Source organism: Harmonia axyridis, chromosome X (assembly GCF_914767665.1).
Source record: "Harmonia axyridis chromosome X, icHarAxyr1.1, whole genome shotgun sequence".
Classification (NCBI taxonomy): domain Eukaryota; kingdom Metazoa; phylum Arthropoda; class Insecta; order Coleoptera; family Coccinellidae; genus Harmonia; species Harmonia axyridis.
The window spans coordinates 30,775,313-30,785,312 of record NC_059508.1 but is presented as its reverse complement, the minus strand read 5'-3'; the positions used below and the strand labels follow the sequence as shown (position 1 = coordinate 30,785,312).

The 10,000-nt window shown below is 41.5% G+C and overlaps 1 non-coding gene across 1 annotated transcript; it reads right to left on the bottom strand.

Annotated features, from left to right (window-relative positions):
* Nucleotides 1-7,314: 7,314 nt before the first annotated feature.
* Nucleotides 7,315-7,433, bottom strand: LOC123688535. Its single transcript, XR_006750048.1, has one exon. It is a non-coding gene; the product is annotated as a 5S ribosomal RNA (ribosomal RNA).
* Nucleotides 7,434-10,000: the final 2,567 nt, after the last annotated feature.

Below are 10,000 nucleotides of genomic sequence, written 5' to 3'. Positions count from 1 at the left end.
TCGAGGACACCTCGGTCATGGCAAGTTATTTCCCACAATCCATTCCCCGATCCACGTACATCCCAGAAAAAATCATCTCTCTAACTATCCTGGTTCAAAAGTTGTATCGGAACATTTTCACGTCGAAAATATATCTCTAAGTCCAAACCGATGCACCACGTAAACTAGGGCAGACCGATGCACCACGTAATATCGGGCAGACCGATGCAGAACGTAAACTCGATCATACCGATGCTTCACGTAATCTCGATCTTACCGATGCACCACGTAAACAAGGGCAGACCGATGCAGAACGTAAAGTAGATCTTACCGATGCACCACGTAATCTCGATCTTACCGATGCACCACGTAATCTCCATCTTACCGATGCACCACGTGAACTGGATCTTACCGATGCAGAACGTGAATTGGATCTTACCGATGCAGAACGTGAATTGGATCTTACCGATGCACCACGTAAACTCGATCATACCGATGCACCACGTAATCTCGGGCAGACCGATGCACAACGTAAATGACGATCGGGACCGGGGCGATCGGTCGTATCTGACACCGCCGGCTCGGTTCTAACATCGTCAATGAGTCGGGGTTGTAAAAAAGGACGTGAACATTTTTCCTTATAAAAATCAAACCCGACCATGGATTTTGATTCTGATTGTTGATTATCGCTACTAGAACATATAAGGAGGCAACCAAATCAAATTTGAGAAAATTCCACGATCAGAAAATTTTTTTCGAAAAAAAAAAAAAATCGTAATCACCTCGGTCATGGCGAGTTATTTTACGTATTTCATTCCACAATCAACGTACAACATAGAAGAAATCATCTCTCTAACTATCCTGGTTCAAAAGTTGTATCGGAACATTTCACGTCGTAATATCTCGCCAAGTCCAGACCTCGGCGATAGGTAGTATCTGACACCGTCCGCTCGGGACTGACATCGACTTGGACTCGGGCTGATGATGGGGAGGCGTTTAAGGACGTGAACATTTTTCCTTATAAAAATTAAAGTCGACAATGAATATTGATTCTGATTACTGATTTACGCTTTAAAAACACATTAGAAGGCAACCAAATCGAATTTGAGGAAATTCCACGATCAGAAAATTTTTTTCGAAAAAAAAAAAAATCCGAAAAATATTTTTCGATTCCGATTACTGATTTACTCTTTTAGAACACATTAGGAGGCAACCAAATCAAATTTGAGAAAATTCCACAATCAGAAAATTTTTTTCGAAAAAAAAAAAAATTCGAGGACACCTCGGTCATGGCAAGTTATTTCCCACAATCCATTCCCCGATCCACGTACATCCCAGAAAAAATCATCTCTCTAACTATCCTGGTTCAAAAGTTGTATCGGAACATTTTCACGTCGAAAATATATCTCTAAGTCCAAACCGATGCACCACGTAAACTAGGGCAGACCGATGCACCACGTAATATCGGGCAGACCGATGCAGAACGTAAACTCGATCATACCGATGCTTCACGTAATCTCGATCTTACCGATGCACCACGTAAACAAGGGCAGACCGATGCAGAACGTAAAGTAGATCTTACCGATGCACCACGTAATCTCGATCTTACCGATGCACCACGTAATCTCCATCTTACCGATGCACCACGTGAACTGGATCTTACCGATGCAGAACGTGAATTGGATCTTACCGATGCAGAACGTGAATTGGATCTTACCGATGCACCACGTAAACTCGATCATACCGATGCACCACGTAATCTCGGGCAGACCGATGCACAACGTAAATGACGATCGGGACCGGGGCGATCGGTCGTATCTGACACCGCCGGCTCGGTTCTAACATCGTCAATGAGTCGGGGTTGTAAAAAAGGACGTGAACATTTTTCCTTATAAAAATCAAACCCGACCATGGATTTTGATTCTGATTGTTGATTATCGCTACTAGAACATATAAGGAGGCAACCAAATCAAATTTGAGAAAATTCCACGATCAGAAAATTTTTTTCGAAAAAAAAAAAAAATCGTAATCACCTCGGTCATGGCGAGTTATTTTCCGTATTTCATTCCACAATCAACGTACAACATAGAAGAAATCATCTCTCTAACTATCCTGGTTCAAAAGTTGTATCGGAACATTTCACGTCGTAATATCTCGCCAAGTCCAGACCTCGGCGATAGGTAGTATCTGACACCGTCCGCTCGGGACTGACATCGACTTGGACTCGGGCTGATGATGGGGAGGCGTTTAAGGACGTGAACATTTTTCCTTATAAAAATTAAAGTCGACAATGAATATTGATTCTGATTACTGATTTACGCTTTAAAAACACATTAGAAGGCAACCAAATCGAATTTGAGGAAATTCCACGATCAGAAAATTTTTTTCGAAAAAAAAAAAAATCCGAAAAATATTTTTCGATTCCGATTACTGATTTACTCTTTTAGAACACATTAGGAGGCAACCAAATCAAATTTGAGAAAATTCCACAATCAGAAAATTTTTTTCGAAAAAAAAAAAAATTCGAGGACACCTCGGTCATGGCAAGTTATTTCCCACAATCCATTCCCCGATCCACGTACATCCCAGAAAAAATCATCTCTCTAACTATCCTGGTTCAAAAGTTGTATCGGAACATTTTCACGTCGAAAATATATCTCTAAGTCCAAACCGATGCACCACGTAAACTAGGGCAGACCGATGCACCACGTAATATCGGGCAGACCGATGCAGAACGTAAACTCGATCATACCGATGCTTCACGTAATCTCGATCTTACCGATGCACCACGTAAACAAGGGCAGACCGATGCAGAACGTAAAGTAGATCTTACCGATGCACCACGTAATCTCGATCTTACCGATGCACCACGTAATCTCCATCTTACCGATGCACCACGTGAACTGGATCTTACCGATGCAGAACGTGAATTGGATCTTACCGATGCAGAACGTGAATTGGATCTTACCGATGCACCACGTAAACTCGATCATACCGATGCACCACGTAATCTCGGGCAGACCGATGCACAACGTAAATGACGATCGGGACCGGGGCGATCGGTCGTATCTGACACCGCCGGCTCGGTTCTAACATCGTCAATGAGTCGGGGTTGTAAAAAAGGACGTGAACATTTTTCCTTATAAAAATCAAACCCGACCATGGATTTTGATTCTGATTGTTGATTATCGCTACTAGAACATATAAGGAGGCAACCAAATCAAATTTGAGAAAATTCCACGATCAGAAAATTTTTTTCGAAAAAAAAAAAAAATCGTAATCACCTCGGTCATGGCGAGTTATTTTACGTATTTCATTCCACAATCAACGTACAACATAGAAGAAATCATCTCTCTAACTATCCTGGTTCAAAAGTTGTATCGGAACATTTCACGTCGTAATATCTCGCCAAGTCCAGACCTCGGCGATAGGTAGTATCTGACACCGTCCGCTCGGGACTGACATCGACTTGGACTCGGGCTGATGATGGGGAGGCGTTTAAGGACGTGAACATTTTTCCTTATAAAAATTAAAGTCGACAATGAATATTGATTCTGATTACTGATTTACGCTTTAAAAACACATTAGAAGGCAACCAAATCGAATTTGAGGAAATTCCACGATCAGAAAATTTTTTTCGAAAAAAAAAAAAATCCGAAAAATATTTTTCGATTCCGATTACTGATTTACTCTTTTAGAACACATTAGGAGGCAACCAAATCAAATTTGAGAAAATTCCACAATCAGAAAATTTTTTTCGAAAAAAAAAAAAATTCGAGGACACCTCGGTCATGGCAAGTTATTTCCCACAATCCATTCCCCGATCCACGTACATCCCAGAAAAAATCATCTCTCTAACTATCCTGGTTCAAAAGTTGTATCGGAACATTTTCACGTCGAAAATATATCTCTAAGTCCAAACCGATGCACCACGTAAACTAGGGCAGACCGATGCACCACGTAATATCGGGCAGACCGATGCAGAACGTAAACTCGATCATACCGATGCTTCACGTAATCTCGATCTTACCGATGCACCACGTAAACAAGGGCAGACCGATGCAGAACGTAAAGTAGATCTTACCGATGCACCACGTAATCTCGATCTTACCGATGCACCACGTAATCTCCATCTTACCGATGCACCACGTGAACTGGATCTTACCGATGCAGAACGTGAATTGGATCTTACCGATGCAGAACGTGAATTGGATCTTACCGATGCACCACGTAAACTCGATCATACCGATGCACCACGTAATCTCGGGCAGACCGATGCACAACGTAAATGACGATCGGGACCGGGGCGATCGGTCGTATCTGACACCGCCGGCTCGGTTCTAACATCGTCAATGAGTCGGGGTTGTAAAAAAGGACGTGAACATTTTTCCTTATAAAAATCAAACCCGACCATGGATTTTGATTCTGATTGTTGATTATCGCTACTAGAACATATAAGGAGGCAACCAAATCAAATTTGAGAAAATTCCACGATCAGAAAATTTTTTTCGAAAAAAAAAAAAAATCGTAATCACCTCGGTCATGGCGAGTTATTTTCCGTATTTCATTCCACAATCAACGTACAACATAGAAGAAATCATCTCTCTAACTATCCTGGTTCAAAAGTTGTATCGGAACATTTCACGTCGTAATATCTCGCCAAGTCCAGACCTCGGCGATAGGTAGTATCTGACACCGTCCGCTCGGGACTGACATCGACTTGGACTCGGGCTGATGATGGGGAGGCGTTTAAGGACGTGAACATTTTTCCTTATAAAAATTAAAGTCGACAATGAATATTGATTCTGATTACTGATTTACGCTTTAAAAACACATTAGAAGGCAACCAAATCGAATTTGAGGAAATTCCACGATCAGAAAATTTTTTTCGAAAAAAAAAAAAATCCGAAAAATATTTTTCGATTCCGATTACTGATTTACTCTTTTAGAACACATTAGGAGGCAACCAAATCAAATTTGAGAAAATTCCACAATCAGAAAATTTTTTTCGAAAAAAAAAAAAATTCGAGGACACCTCGGTCATGGCAAGTTATTTCCCACAATCCATTCCCCGATCCACGTACATCCCAGAAAAAATCATCTCTCTAACTATCCTGGTTCAAAAGTTGTATCGGAACATTTTCACGTCGAAAATATATCTCTAAGTCCAAACCGATGCACCACGTAAACTAGGGCAGACCGATGCACCACGTAATATCGGGCAGACCGATGCAGAACGTAAACTCGATCATACCGATGCTTCACGTAATCTCGATCTTACCGATGCACCACGTAAACAAGGGCAGACCGATGCAGAACGTAAAGTAGATCTTACCGATGCACCACGTAATCTCGATCTTACCGATGCACCACGTAATCTCCATCTTACCGATGCACCACGTGAACTGGATCTTACCGATGCAGAACGTGAATTGGATCTTACCGATGCAGAACGTGAATTGGATCTTACCGATGCACCACGTAAACTCGATCATACCGATGCACCACGTAATCTCGGGCAGACCGATGCACAACGTAAATGACGATCGGGACCGGGGCGATCGGTCGTATCTGACACCGCCGGCTCGGTTCTAACATCGTCAATGAGTCGGGGTTGTAAAAAAGGACGTGAACATTTTTCCTTATAAAAATCAAACCCGACCATGGATTTTGATTCTGATTGTTGATTATCGCTACTAGAACATATAAGGAGGCAACCAAATCAAATTTGAGAAAATTCCACGATCAGAAAATTTTTTTCGAAAAAAAAAAAAAATCGTAATCACCTCGGTCATGGCGAGTTATTTTCCGTATTTCATTCCACAATCAACGTACAACATAGAAGAAATCATCTCTCTAACTATCCTGGTTCAAAAGTTGTATCGGAACATTTCACGTCGTAATATCTCGCCAAGTCCAGACCTCGGCGATAGGTAGTATCTGACACCGTCCGCTCGGGACTGACATCGACTTGGACTCGGGCTGATGATGGGGAGGCGTTTAAGGACGTGAACATTTTTCCTTATAAAAATTAAAGTCGACAATGAATATTGATTCTGATTACTGATTTACGCTTTAAAAACACATTAGAAGGCAACCAAATCGAATTTGAGGAAATTCCACGATCAGAAAATTTTTTTCGAAAAAAAAAAAAATCCGAAAAATATTTTTCGATTCCGATTACTGATTTACTCTTTTAGAACACATTAGGAGGCAACCAAATCAAATTTGAGAAAATTCCAAAATCAGAAAATTTTTTTCGAAAAAAAAAAAAATTCGAGGACACCTCGGTCATGGCAAGTTATTTCCCACAATCCATTCCCCGATCCACGTACATCCCAGAAAAAATCATCTCTCTAACTATCCTGGTTCAAAAGTTGTATCGGAACATTTTCACGTCGAAAATATATCTCTAAGTCCAAACCGATGCACCACGTAAACTAGGGCAGACCGATGCACCACGTAATATCGGGCAGACCGATGCAGAACGTAAACTCGATCATACCGATGCTTCACGTAATCTCGATCTTACCGATGCACCACGTAAACAAGGGCAGACCGATGCAGAACGTAAAGCAGATCTTACCGATGCACCACGTAATCTCGATCTTACCGATGCACCACGTAATCTCCATCTTACCGATGCACCACGTGAACTGGATCTTACCGATGCACCACGTAATCTCAATCTTACCGATGCACCACGTGAACTGGATCTTACCGATGCAGAACGTGAATTGGATCTTACCGATGCACCACGTAAACTCGATCTTACCGATGCACCACGTAATCTCGATCTTACCGATGCACCACGTGAACTGGATCTTACCGATGCAGAACGTGAATTGGATCTTACCGATGCACCACGTAAACTCGATCTTACCGATGCACCACGTAATCTCAATCTTACCGATGCACCACGTGAACTGGATCTTACCGATGCAGAACGTGAATTGGATCTTACCGATGCACCACGTAAACTCGATCTTACCGATGCACCACGTAATCTCAATCTTACCGATGCACCACGTGAACTGGATCTTACCGATGCAGAACGTGAATTGGATCTTACCGATGCACCACGTAAACTCGATCTTACCGATGCACCACGTAATCTCGATCTTACCGATGCACCACGTGAACTGGATCTTACCGATGCAGAACGTGAATTGGATCTTACCGATGCACCACGTAAACTCGATCTTACCGATGCACCACGTAATCTCAATCTTACCGATGCATCACGTAATCTCGATCTTACCGATGCAGAACGTAAACTCGATCATACCGATGCACCACGTTATCTCGGCAGACCGATGCAGAACGTAAAAAAAAAGCTTACAGCACGCGGTGTTCCCAAGCGGTCACCCATCCAAGTACTAACCGCGCCCGACGCTGCTTGGCTTCAGTGTTCTGACGAGAACTGGCAATTTCAGCGTGGTATGGCCGTAAACAACAAATATAGCGATATTTTCTATGATATCTCACTTTTTGGGAGCGGAAAGGACGTGAACGTTTTTCCTTATAAAAAATGAAATAACTTTTGGATATTAATTCTGATTGTTGATTTAAGTTTTAAGAACACATTAGGACATATCTCAATGAAATTTGAGGGATTTCCGAAATCGAAAAATATTTTTCGAAAAAAAAAAAAAATCCCAGAAGACCTCGGTCATCTCAAGTTTATTTCCATATTCTATTACACAATCAACGTACATCACAAAAGGAACCATCTCTCTAACTATCACAGTTAAATTTTTGTATCGGAACATTTCACGTCGGAATATCTCGCTAAGTCCAGACCGGGGAGATCGGTCGCATTTGACACCGTCCGCTCCGGTCTAACATCGTCTTGGAGTCGGGGTAACGATGGAGAGGCGTTTAAGGACGTGAACATTTTTCCTTATAAAAATTAAAGTCGACAATGAATATTGATTCTGATTACTGATTTACTCTTTTAGTAACCATTAGAAGGCAACGCAATCAGATTTGAGGAAATTTCAAGATCAGAAAATTTTTTTCGAAAAAAAAAAAAATTCAAGAACACCTGGGTCATGGCAAGTTATTTCCCACAATCCATTCCACAATCAACGTACAACATAGAAGAAATCATCTCTCTAACTATCCTGGTTCAAAAGTTGTATCGGAACATTTCACGTCGAAATACCTCGCCAAGTCCAGACCGGGGCGATAGGTAGTATCTGACACCGTCCGCTCGGGACTGACATCGACTTGGACTCGGGCTAATGATGGGGAGGCGTTAAAGGACGTGAACATTTTTCCTTATAAAAATTAAAGTCGACAATGAATATTGATTCTGATTACTGATTTACGCTTTAAAAACACATTAGAAGGCAACCAAATCAAATTTGAGGAAATTCCAAAATCAGAAAATTTTTTTTCAAAAAAAAAAAAATCCGAAAAATATTTTTCGATTCTGATTACTGATTTACTCTTTTAGAACACATTAGAAGGCAACGAAATCAAATTTGAGTGAAATCCAAAATCAGAAAATATTTTTCGAAAAAAAAAAAAAATTCGAGAACACCTCGGTCATGGCAAGTTATTTTCCACAATCCATTCCCCAATCAACGTACATCCCAGAAAAAATCATCTCTCTAACTATCCTGGTTCAAAAGTTGTATCGGAACATTTTCACGTCGAAAATATATCTCAGAGTCCAGACCGATGCAGAACGTAAACTCGATCATACCGATGCTTCACGTAATCTCGATCTTACCGATGCACAACGTAAACTAGATCACACCGATGCAGAACGTAAACTCGATCATACCGATGCACCACGTAAACTCAGGCAGACCGATGCAGAACGTGAACTCGATCTTACCGATGCACCACGTAATCTCGATCTTACCGATGCACCACGTAAACTCGGGCAGACCGATGCAGAACGTGAACTCGATCTTACCGATGCACCACGTAAACTAGGGCTGACCGATGCATCACGTAAACGACGATCGAGAGGCGCGAAAGGACGTGAACGTTTTTCATTATAAAAATTGAAATAAATGATAAATAATGATTCTGATTGTTGGTTATCATTTTTAATAAGCATTAGGAGGCAACCAAATGAAATTTGAGGAAATTCCGATAATAGAAAATTTTTTCGAAAAAAAAAAAAAATTCATGAAATCCTCGGTCATCGCAAAATATTTACCATATTCTGTTCGATAATCAACGTATATTTAAGAAGGAATCATATCTGTATCTATCTTGGTTCAAATTTTGTATCGGAACATTTTGACCAAAGTCCGAGCTTCGGCCGAAACAGACACCGCTGACCTGGCCTATCGATCGACCGAGAGTCGGGGATAGAGCGTAAGTGTTGTCTGGAGGGGAACCCTGTGCTCTCCTGACATATATAGGGAAGGTGGTCGCGTTGGGCGATGCAGAACGTTTGGATCGGGAATTATATTTTTGGTTCAGCTATTGGAATATGGTTTATTGTTGGTATATATTGGCGAAATAACGTTCTTACTGACTGGGGATATTCATAAAAATGAGTCCGGAGATTTTCAGATCGAAGTCCGAGTGATCCGACTTGGAAGGCGTGTTGGGTGGGTCGAGATGGCTTAGATAGATCAGACGAGGCGGGCTAAGTGTTGACGTCATGCATCGGTCCATTTTCAGATTGAGTCCGAGTAATCCGACTTTGAAAGAGTGTTGGGTGCGTCGAGACTGTTTAGATAGATCGGACGAGGCGGACTAGGTGTTAACGACATGCATCGGTATATTTTCTGATCGGAGTCCGAAGAAATCGGCCCTAGTAGGCGCAGCGGACGGTCGAGACGGCCTCGGTGGGTCGGATCGATCGGGAAAAGTTTGCTAAATCGTGTCTGGAGGGGAACCTTGGGTTCTCCTGACATATATAGGGGATAAGGTTTGGGTGAACGATTCTTCACGTAAAAGTTGAGTAATTTATTTTTCGATAAGCTTTTGGATATTGATGAGAAGTATATGTATATCTTCGATTAAAAGAATTCTTACCGTCTCCATGTAT